Below are 10,289 nucleotides of genomic sequence, written 5' to 3' on the forward strand. Positions count from 1 at the left end.
AGGCTTAGAAGTGATATCCTTCAGTTTAGGCAAAAGCCTAGTGAGTCCTTTTCTAAACTTATGGAGAGATTCAAGGATCTACTCCAAGAATGCCCTCACCATGGCCTAGACTTATGGCATTTATATCAAATAATTTATGAGGGTATTGATTACCCAACTAAACAAATGATAGAGTCTATGTGCCCTATGGGATTCACATCCTTTACAGGTGAAGGAAAGGTATGGGAATTATTACTTGACTTAACTGACAAAACTCATATGTGGGAATGAACCCAAGAGAGTGAAAGAACCATAGAAGGAAAATAATATTTTGTGGATGGGATAGTAGCCAAGGAAGCCCATTTGGATAGCCTAATCAAGAGGATTGAGGCTATTGTTCTTAGAGAGCCATCATTAGTCAATTCGGTTAAGATGTCTGCTTGGTCCCAGTCCCCTAGACATGTCATAGAAGAATGCCCCAACACCTCTGGAGGCACTTCTAATGATAGTGTTAATGCCTTATACCAGAATAATCCATATAGTAACACTAACAATCCAGGATGGGGAGATCACCCAAATTTCTCCTGGAATCAGGGCAACCAAGTAGGGCCTTCCAATTTCTATAATAAAGGTCAACCTGGACCCCAAAGGCCTCCCTTTGCACAACAATCTTTTTCCCAAAATACTTTTCCTAGGCCAAATGTAGGACCTCAGGCTAGTTTTCCTAGGGCTTCTCTCCTATCATCTTATCAGCAACCCCTGGGTTTACCAACACTGAAGAAGCAACTAAAATAAGTGACTTGGAAAAAAATATGGCCCTCCTCATAACAAGCCATCAAAATCTTATGAGAGAACTCTCCCAAGTTGTCTCAATTATGCATGATAGGGAGAAGGAAACTTTACCCAGTCAACCAGAGCCTAACCCTAGGCATCATCAACTATTACTTTACAAGCACCAACTAATGCACCACTGAATATAGCACAAGGTCAGACCCAACAAGGGTCATCCAACTAATGTAGTGTTGTTTATGCCCTTGGGAGTCGTAAAGAGTACCAACAGAGTGTTCTTAAATCTTCCTCATCCATTACTCCTGTTAACTCTCCTTTAGTTGAGGACACAAGTGTGCCTCTTCTAGGTTTGTCTAATGAACCTAAAGATTCTTCTGAAACTAAAGATGATTTGGTTCAGAAAACCAAATATGATTCTTCTGAAAAAGAGCAAATCCCTAACAGTCTTTATGTTCCCCCTGTCCCCTTTCCTAATCGCTTGGTAAATAAAAAGAAGACTGCTTCCATAGATAAAATTTTAGAAGCCTTAAAAAAGGTAGAAGTAAACATCCCTCTTTTGGATGCCATATCCTAGATCCCTGCCTATGCAAAGGTCCTGAAAGATTTATGTACTCATAAATGTATCACTAGTGTGCCCAAAAAGGCATTCTTGGTAGGTAACATTAGTTCTATAATTACTCAGCCTATAGCAGCCAAGTATAAGGATCCAGGGAGCCCTACCATATCTTGTGTCATAAGAAACACCTACATTGAGCATGCCTTACTTGACCTTGGTGCAAGTGTGAATCTTTTTCCCCATCATGTGTATAAATAATTAGGATTGGGAGAATTGAAAACCACTGGAACTACTCTTCAGTTGGCAGATAGGTCTGTTAAGATTTCTAAAGGGATGGTTGAGGATGTCTTACTAAAGATGGGAGAATTTATTTTTCCTGTTGATTTCATTGTGTTAGATACCAAGCCTTTCTCTACTAAGGATAAGATCCCCATAATCCTAGAAAGACTATTCATTGCTACCAATAATGCATTAATCAATTATCGGAATTGTTTCTTAAGGTTATCTTTTGGCAACCAAACTGTTGAGTTTAATATGTTTAGGATAGGCAAGCAACCACATATGGAAGAAGAGATCAATATTCTTGAGGATTTTTTAGATTTTTCTGATGATTTAATTACCAACTTTGATATTGATTTTGATTCAAAATTCTAAGGGTGTATGGATGAGATGGACAATGATAGTGAAAATTTCTTTTCTGAAGTCTTGAGTCTTCATACACCTATGGAGCCCTTAGGATCCCTTTCTAATTCTATTCTCAAACCTTCCATAGTTGAGCCCCCAAAGCTAGATCTTAAGGAGTTGCCATCTAATTTGAGGTATGCTTTCCTAGGCTAACTAGACTCTTCCAGTAATAATTTCTTCAGATTTAACTTCTAGCTAGGAAGAGGAATTACTTACGGTGTTAAAAGACAATATGGAAGCCCTAGGTTGGACCATGGCTGATATCAAGGGTACAAGCCCTTTTATTGTGCAACGTCATATACATCTTTTAAAGGATTCCAAAACATCCACGGAATCCCAAAGAAGAGTTAACCCGGTGATGATGGAAGTCATCAAGAAGGAGATTCTAAAGTGCTTGGATCATTGTTTGAGATTTTAAAATATAACCGCAAGCGTAAGGATCAGTGTAGCTACAGGTCGAACATAGGGAAAGCAACCACTTTATTTTTTTATCTTTTAATAATGCGAAAGTGAACTGATTAATGGTTATGATCTAATTCTAATTGCCGTCCTAAACATATGTATCTAAAATAACGTCCTAACCATTCGTCATCTAAGAATTTAAAGACGCAAGCCACACAATTAAATAAATAAATAACTAAAAATAAATAACCCACGTAATTAAAAAAAAAACAATAAAGGAAAAAAATGCTGAAATAAAAATAAAGTAAAAGAAAGGGGATAAAGCTATAGAGAGACTCACAAGTAGGTTTCTCTACTTAGCCCGAGGGATGCATCATAATATGAGCTTCCCTACTTGACCAGAGAGTCACTATTACAAGGGTTACTCTACTTGGTTTAACGAAAAGGGAGACAATTAAAATAAAAGCAATAAATTGATGGTTCTATAGCTAGGAGGGGCAAAGCCAACACATACACTAGCCATGAACCTTGGGGGAAAGGGATAGCAATAATGTAATGACTGAGATTAAAATCCTAAATTAAGAAATAAATGGTAGTTAGAAGAGGGAATGAGAGGGGGGAGAGAAGATTACTGAAGGAGCCTACTTACTTGAATCAATGCTTGAACTTGAAAGCTTGGGTGATTTGAGATACTACCAGTACTAAAAACCAGATCTGAAATAAACCAAATCTAAAATTTCTAATACTAGAAAAAACAAATCTTGAAAAAAAAAAAGATGCTTCACGGCTCGTGATCTTGTCACCTAGATCTAAGCCTAGAACTATAACTTTAAAAATTACAACTCAATTGCATAAATCATAAACATAAAATGCTGAATAAGAATAAAAGAGTGCTTGCATTAATTGACATAAAAAGCTATTACAAAAGTGATTAAAGCATAAACCTAGAACTAGAGCTAGAGAAAGAGATAGAGCAACTAAAAAAAACACCTTAGAAGAAGAATGAATTGCCTCCTCCCCTTGTGTTAATTCTATTATATAGAGAATGGGGGAGGGAAGCTAAATATTTTAGCTTCTAAAAAAAAAGATTTTTTTATCTTAATGATGAGGTGGAGGAGAGAGAAGATAGAGAATTGTAGGAAGTAGGGAATCTCCAACGATTTTTCTTCCTTTTCCTTTTTTATTTTTATTTTTTTTTCTCTCTTCTTCAAACGTGGGTAGCATCTTGGACGATTTTTTTAATAATTTTTTTCTTTTTTTTTCTTTCCTATTTTTCTCCCTTTTTTATTTTTTTTCTTTATTTCCTTATTTCTCTCTCCTCTTGTGTAAGAAACCCTTTGGCCGACCTCCTTTGAGTGATGAGTAGGAAAGAGAAAATCTTCTAAAATAAAAACCTCAACAAAATGTTGTTACTAAAAATGAATCTTCAATCATTTAAGGATGTGATCCATCGATCCTTGTTGGCATTTAGAATATTCCTTATACCCTTGGAACAACTGTAGATGGGCTGGTTCTGCCTCTCGGTTCAATTCTGATCCATTATTCTTTTTTGGACCCGAAAAGATAATCACTTGTATGGTTGACCAAACGAATATGTACATGCAATTGAACATGTCCATCTTGCTCAGAATTTCGTCCTCTTTGTAACCATGAAAAGAAATAGGATCTCTTTATGTGTAAAATTGGAGATATAGCGCCCTATAGTCCTTAAAGCCTTGAAAATATAAAACCTGCAAAAAGAGAGTAAAACCCAAGGTAGCTCCATTCTAAATATGTAAAATGCATGTTTTACTACCCTAGAGTTCACACATAAATGTGCTCATCAGAATTCCTCCACACTTAGACTTTGCTAGTCCTCGAGCAAAATAAAATGAAAAAGAATAAAAACAAAAAATCTAACTCACTTTCGTAGGAATCACGGTTGTACTTAGCATGTGCAACAAGCCTTTAAACCCCTAGGTGACCCCTAGTGGACGAGTTGTGTCTCGTGGGTGTTTGCAGTGAATATACACCCAAAATTCAGAATAAATAAATCCCAACCTTGGCTAAAGGTAAGGCCCATACCGATCCAGAGTAAAGATAATTTTTCTTAAAAGGGACGCCCACACTTGAACTTTTATTACCCTTTATCAATTCCAGGCACTAGCATATTTCTTAATTTGGAACTCACCTCGTCTCTTCCAAAATATCCTTATCTTAAGGTAAAACCACTTGTGAAGAAATAGGGAACCAATGACTAAGGTGTTGGAGTGTTTTTGACTAAAACATATTAACAAGCATTAATGACATTTGCACATTTTTTCTCCTTTTTTCGCTAAATAAACTCTATTCTACTCCACTACTTTTGGCCTAAATGACATGGTGGAGCAAACACCTGACACCCAAGTTACTATGTAGCTTCACTTTTTGTATATGCCCACAAAGACAGTGATGCTAGAGTTCTTTCAGAAGTTTCCTCCCTAAGAATTTCGATTAAGACACCACGCTTCCTGAGGCGCAATGACCTGTCTAGTTCCAAGGGAATCAACTCTTATTCTTCTTTATACCATATTTCACATTTCATTTAAAATTGTGCATTTGTCAACTCAAGCCAAATTAAAAAGAATGTCTCAATTCCAAATCAAAAGTACAAGGAACCCACAGACTTACATCTGGTCTAACACTATAAAACAAGGGTCTCCTATTTTTCAAAAGAAAGTCCCATCTCAAGACACATGCTTGTTTCTTTCTTCTCAATAGGGTTTTTATACGTTCAAAATGGGTACCTTAGTTAAAACTTTTATTTTCATACATCAAGTAACCGAATGGTATGATCATTAGCCAAAAACCAAAGTAGGACTTCATCCTTTAGCAAGCTCAAAAAAACAAAAAGAAAAACAAATAAAATAAAGTGAAAAAAGCAGAAACTGGTTTCCCTCCCCCACACTTATGTCATGCAATGTCCTTAATGCATGGAAAGAATTAAAAATGAAGACAATGCAAGGGGGTCATATCTGATTAAAATTTAATCATCAGTGTAAAAAGGTTCATAGAGATCCATGACCTCTTCATTACCAGTAGTAGGAAACTCGAGGAACGGTTATAAACGCTGACCATTAACCTTCGAAATTACCCCTGTTCTTGGATTCAAAATCTCCACAACCCCATGAGGATATACATTATGGATAAGAAACAGGCCATCCCATCGGGATCTAGGCTTACCAGGGAAAAGATACAATCGAGAGTTGTACAATAAGACCTTATCACCAATTACAAAAGATTTACGCAGAATGTGCGTATCATGGAAAGCTTTAGTCTTTTCCTTGTAAACCCTAGAACTTTCACAGGCATCATTCTTAAGTTCCTCCAACTCAGATAGTTGGAGCCTACGATCAATTCCCGCATCAGACAAATCAAAGTTGAGTTTTTTGATGACCCAAAAGGCCTTATGCTCCAACTCAACTAGTAAGTGACAGGCTTTCCCATGCACCAAATGGTAGGGAGACTGGCCAAGGTCAGTCTTGAATGCAGTCTGATGGGCCCACAAGGCATCAATGAGCCTAAGGGACCAATCTTTATGGTTGGGATTAACAGTTTTCTCCAAGATTTGTTTGATCTACCTATTAAACACCTCCACTTGGCCACTAGTTTGGGGGTGATAACGGGTAGATAACTTATGGGTGATCCCATACTTTTTCATTAGGGCCTCAAAAGTCCGATTACAAAAATGAGTATTCCTATCACTAATTGTTGCAGTGGTGCACCAAAGCGGAAAAAAAAATATTCTCTTTAAGAAACTGGACCACCACTTTGTGGTCACTAGTTTTACAAGGTATCACCTCTATCCATTTAGAAACATAATCAACGGCCAAAAGTATGTATAAATTCCCAAAGGAATTAGGTAATGGTCCCATAAAATCGATGCCCCATACATCAGAGATCTCAACTACCAAAATAGGGTCGAGGGGCATTATGTTCCTCTTATTGATATGGCCAAAAGACTGATAGGCGGGACAAGCCTTGCAAAAATCAAAAGCATCTCTAAAAAGAGTGGGGCAATAAAATCTGCATTAGAGAACCTTTGCGGCAGTCTTCTTAGGTCCAAAGTGTCCACCACATGCATGAGTATGACAAAAAGAGAGAATAGAATGTTGCTTATGATAAGGAACACATCGTCGGATAATCTGATCTGGACATATCTTAAACAAATAAGGATCATCCCAGAAAAAGTGCTCAACTTGGGAATGAAATCTATACTTATCTTGGGTGGACCAGTGATCTGGAGTCACACCTGAAACTAAGAAGTTGATAATGTCAGCAAACCATGGTTCACTAGACATTGCAAATAATTGTTCATCTGGAAAGTTCTCATTAACTGGAGAATCGACAGTCAAGGAATTGGGAAGTGGGGATAAATGGTCTGTAACTAGGTTTTCAACTCCTTTTTATCCCTAATTTCTAAATCAAACTCTTAGAAAAGTAAATCCCACCTAATAAGACGGGCTTTGGCATCCTTTTTCTGAATTAAGTATCTAAGAACAGAATGATCAGTATACACCACCACATGTGAACCAACTAAGTAAGACTAAAACTTTTCTAATGCAAACACAACTGCTAAAAGTTCTTTTTCAGTGGTTGTATAATTAAGTTGTGCATCATTTAAGGTCCTACTAGCATAGTAAATGGCAGTGGGCAACTTATTAATCCTTTGACCCAAAACTGCTCCAATGGAAAAATTTGAAGCATCACACATCAGTTCAAAAGGTCCAGTCCAAATAGGTGGTTGAATAATGGGTACATTGGTCAACTCCTTCTTAAGTTGTTTGAAGGATTCTAGGCACTCTTTAGAAAACTCAAAAGTTTGATCTTTGGCAAGTAATGAAGTGAGAGGTCATGCTAACTGACTAAAGTTCTTAATAAACCTTCTGTAGAAGCCCGCATGTCCTAGAAAAGACTGGACGTCCTTAACGGATTGAGGAGGTGGTAAATTATCAATTAAATCCACTTTGGTTCTATCTACCTTAATTCCCTCCTTGGATATTACATGGCCTACAATACCAGATTTAACCATGAAATGACATTTCTCCCAATTCAAAACAAAATTCTTAGATATGTACCTTTTCAAAACTAGAGAAAGGTGATAAAGACATTCATAATAGGAATTCCCATGAATTGAAAAGTCATCCATAAATACTTCTAAGAATTTTTTGACCATGTCAGAAAAGATGTTCATCATGCATCGTTGGAACGTAGCAGGGGCATTGCAAAGCCCAAAGGGCATACACTTATAAACAAATGTTCCATATGGGCATGTAAAAGTGGTCTTATGTTGGTCCTCTAAAACAATTGGGATCTGGTTATAGCTAGAATATCCATCAAGAAAACAATAGTATTCATGTCTAGCTAACCTCTCTAACATCTGGTCAATGAATGGCAATGGGAAGTGGTCTTTCCAGGTTGCCACAGAAGTTTCTTGTAGTCTATGCACACTCTCCACCCTGATTGGACACGGGTTGGAATTAGTTCATTATTGGCATTAGGAACTACAGTCACACCAGACTTCTTAGGCACTACGTGAACTGGGCTAACCCATTGGCTGTCAGAAATAGGATAAATTATTCTATGATCCAAGCACTTTAGGATCTCTTTCTTAATGGCTTCCATCATCATTGGGGTTCCGTGGATGGTTTGGAATCCTCTATAAGATGTATATAATGTTGCACAATAGAAGGGTTTGTACCCTTGATATCAGCCATGGTCCAACATAGGGCTTTCTTATTATCTTTTAACACTTTAAGTAGCTCCTCTTCCTGGCTAGAAGTCAAATTTGAAGAAATTATTACAGGAAGAGTCTGGTCAGGCCCTAGGAAAGCATACCTCAAATTAGATGACAACTCCTTAAGATCTAGCTTAGGGGGCTCAACTATGGAAGGTTTGGGAATGGAATTGGAAAGGGGTCCTAAGGGCTCCATAGGTATGTGAAGACTCAAGACTTCAGAAAAGAAATTTTCACTATCATCATCCAACTCATCCATACACTCTTGGAATTCTGAATCAAAATCAATATCAAAGTTGATAACTAAATCATCAGAAAAATCTAGAAAATCCTCAAGCATATTGATCTCTTCTTCCATATATGGTTGCTTGCCTATCCTAAACATGTTAAACTCAACAGTTTGGTTACCAAAAGATAATCTTAGGTAACCATTTCGGCAGTTGATTAATGCATTACTGGTCGCCAAGAATGGTTTTCCTAGAATTATTGGGATCTCATCCTTGGTTGAGAAGGGCTTGGTATCTAACACAATGAAATCAATAGGGAAAATAAATTCCCCCACCTTTAGTAAGACATCCTCAACCATCCCTTCAGGAATCTTAACAGACCTATCTGCCAACTGAAGAGTAGTTCTAGTGGCTTTCAATTCTCCTAATCCAAGTTGCTTGTACACATGGTAAGGTAAAAGATTCACACTTGCACCAAGGTCAAGTAAGGCATGCTCAATGTAGGTGTTGCCTATGACACAAGATATGGTAGGGCTCCCTAATACTTGGCTGTTATAGGCTGAGTAATTATAGAACTAATGTTACCTACCAAGAACGCCTTTTTGGGCACACTAGTGATACGTTTTGAGTACACAAATCTTTCAGTACCTTTGCATAGGCGGGGATCTAGAATATGGCATCCAAAAGAGGGATGTTCACTTCTATCTTTTTGAAGACTTCTAAAATTTTATCCATGGAAGCAGTCTTCTTTTTGTGTACCAAGCGATTAGGAAATGGGATAGGATGAACATAAGGACTATTAGGGATTTGCCCTTTTTCAGAAGAATCATTTTTGGTTTCCTCAACCAAATCATCTTTAGTTTCAAAAGAATTTTTAGGCTCATCAGACGAACCTGGAACAAGAGGCACACTTGTGTCCTCAACTGAAGGAGAGTTAATAAGAGTAATAGATGGGGAAGATTTAGGAACGCTCTGTTGGTACTCTCTACCACTCCTAAGGGTATAAACAATATTACATTGGTTAGAGGGCCCTTGTTGGGTCTGACCTTGTACTATATTCAGTGGTGCATTAGTTGGTGTTTGTGAACTAACAGGCTGATGATGCCTAGGGTTAGGCTCTTGTTAACTGGGTAAAGCTCTTTTATCCCTCTCACGCATAATTGAGACAACTTGAGTGAGTTCTCTCATAAGATTTTGATGGCTTGTCATGAGGAGGGCCATATTTTTTTTCAAGTCACTTATTCTACTTGCCTCTCCAGTATTGGTAAACCCAAGGGGTTGCTAATAAGATGATAGGAGAGGGGCCCTAGGAAAACTAGCTTGAGGTCCTACATTTGACATAGGAAAAGTATTTTGGAAAAAAGATTGTTGTGCAAAGGGAGGCCTTTGGAGTCCAGGTTGACCTTGATTATGGAAATTGGAAGGCCCTGCTTGGTTGCCCTGATTCCAAGAGAAATTTGGGTGATTTCTCCATCCTGTGTTACTATATGGATTATTCTGGTATAAGGCATTAACACTATCATTAGAAGTGACCCCAGAGGAGTTGGGGCATTCTTCTATGACATGTCCAGGGGACTGGCACCAAGCACAAATCTTAGCCAAATTGAATGGTAATGGCTCTCTAGGAACAATAGCCTCAATTCTCTTGATTAGGCTATCCAAATGGGCTTCCTTGGCTACTATCTCATCCAGAAAATATCCTTTTCATCCTATAGTTCTTTCACTCTCTTGGGTTGATTCTCACTCACGAGTTTTGTCAGCTAAGTCAAGTAAGAATTTCCATGCCTTTCCTTCATCTGTAAAGGATGTGAATCCCTCAGGGCACATAGACTCTATCATTTATTCCGTTGGGTAATCATTACTATCATAAATTATTTGACATAAATGCCATAAGTCT

At 37.7% G+C, this 10,289-nt stretch overlaps 1 non-coding gene across 1 annotated transcript; it reads right to left on the minus strand.

The window, feature by feature from the left end:
* On the minus strand, nucleotides 1–107 carry LOC122072413. The gene has a single exon (XR_006138429.1). It is a non-coding gene; the product is annotated as a small nucleolar RNA R71 (small nucleolar RNA).
* Nucleotides 108–10,289: the final 10,182 nt, after the last annotated feature.

The sequence above is a fragment of the Macadamia integrifolia genome, chromosome 2 (genome assembly GCF_013358625.1).
Source record: "Macadamia integrifolia cultivar HAES 741 chromosome 2, SCU_Mint_v3, whole genome shotgun sequence".
Classification (NCBI taxonomy): domain Eukaryota; kingdom Viridiplantae; phylum Streptophyta; class Magnoliopsida; order Proteales; family Proteaceae; genus Macadamia; species Macadamia integrifolia.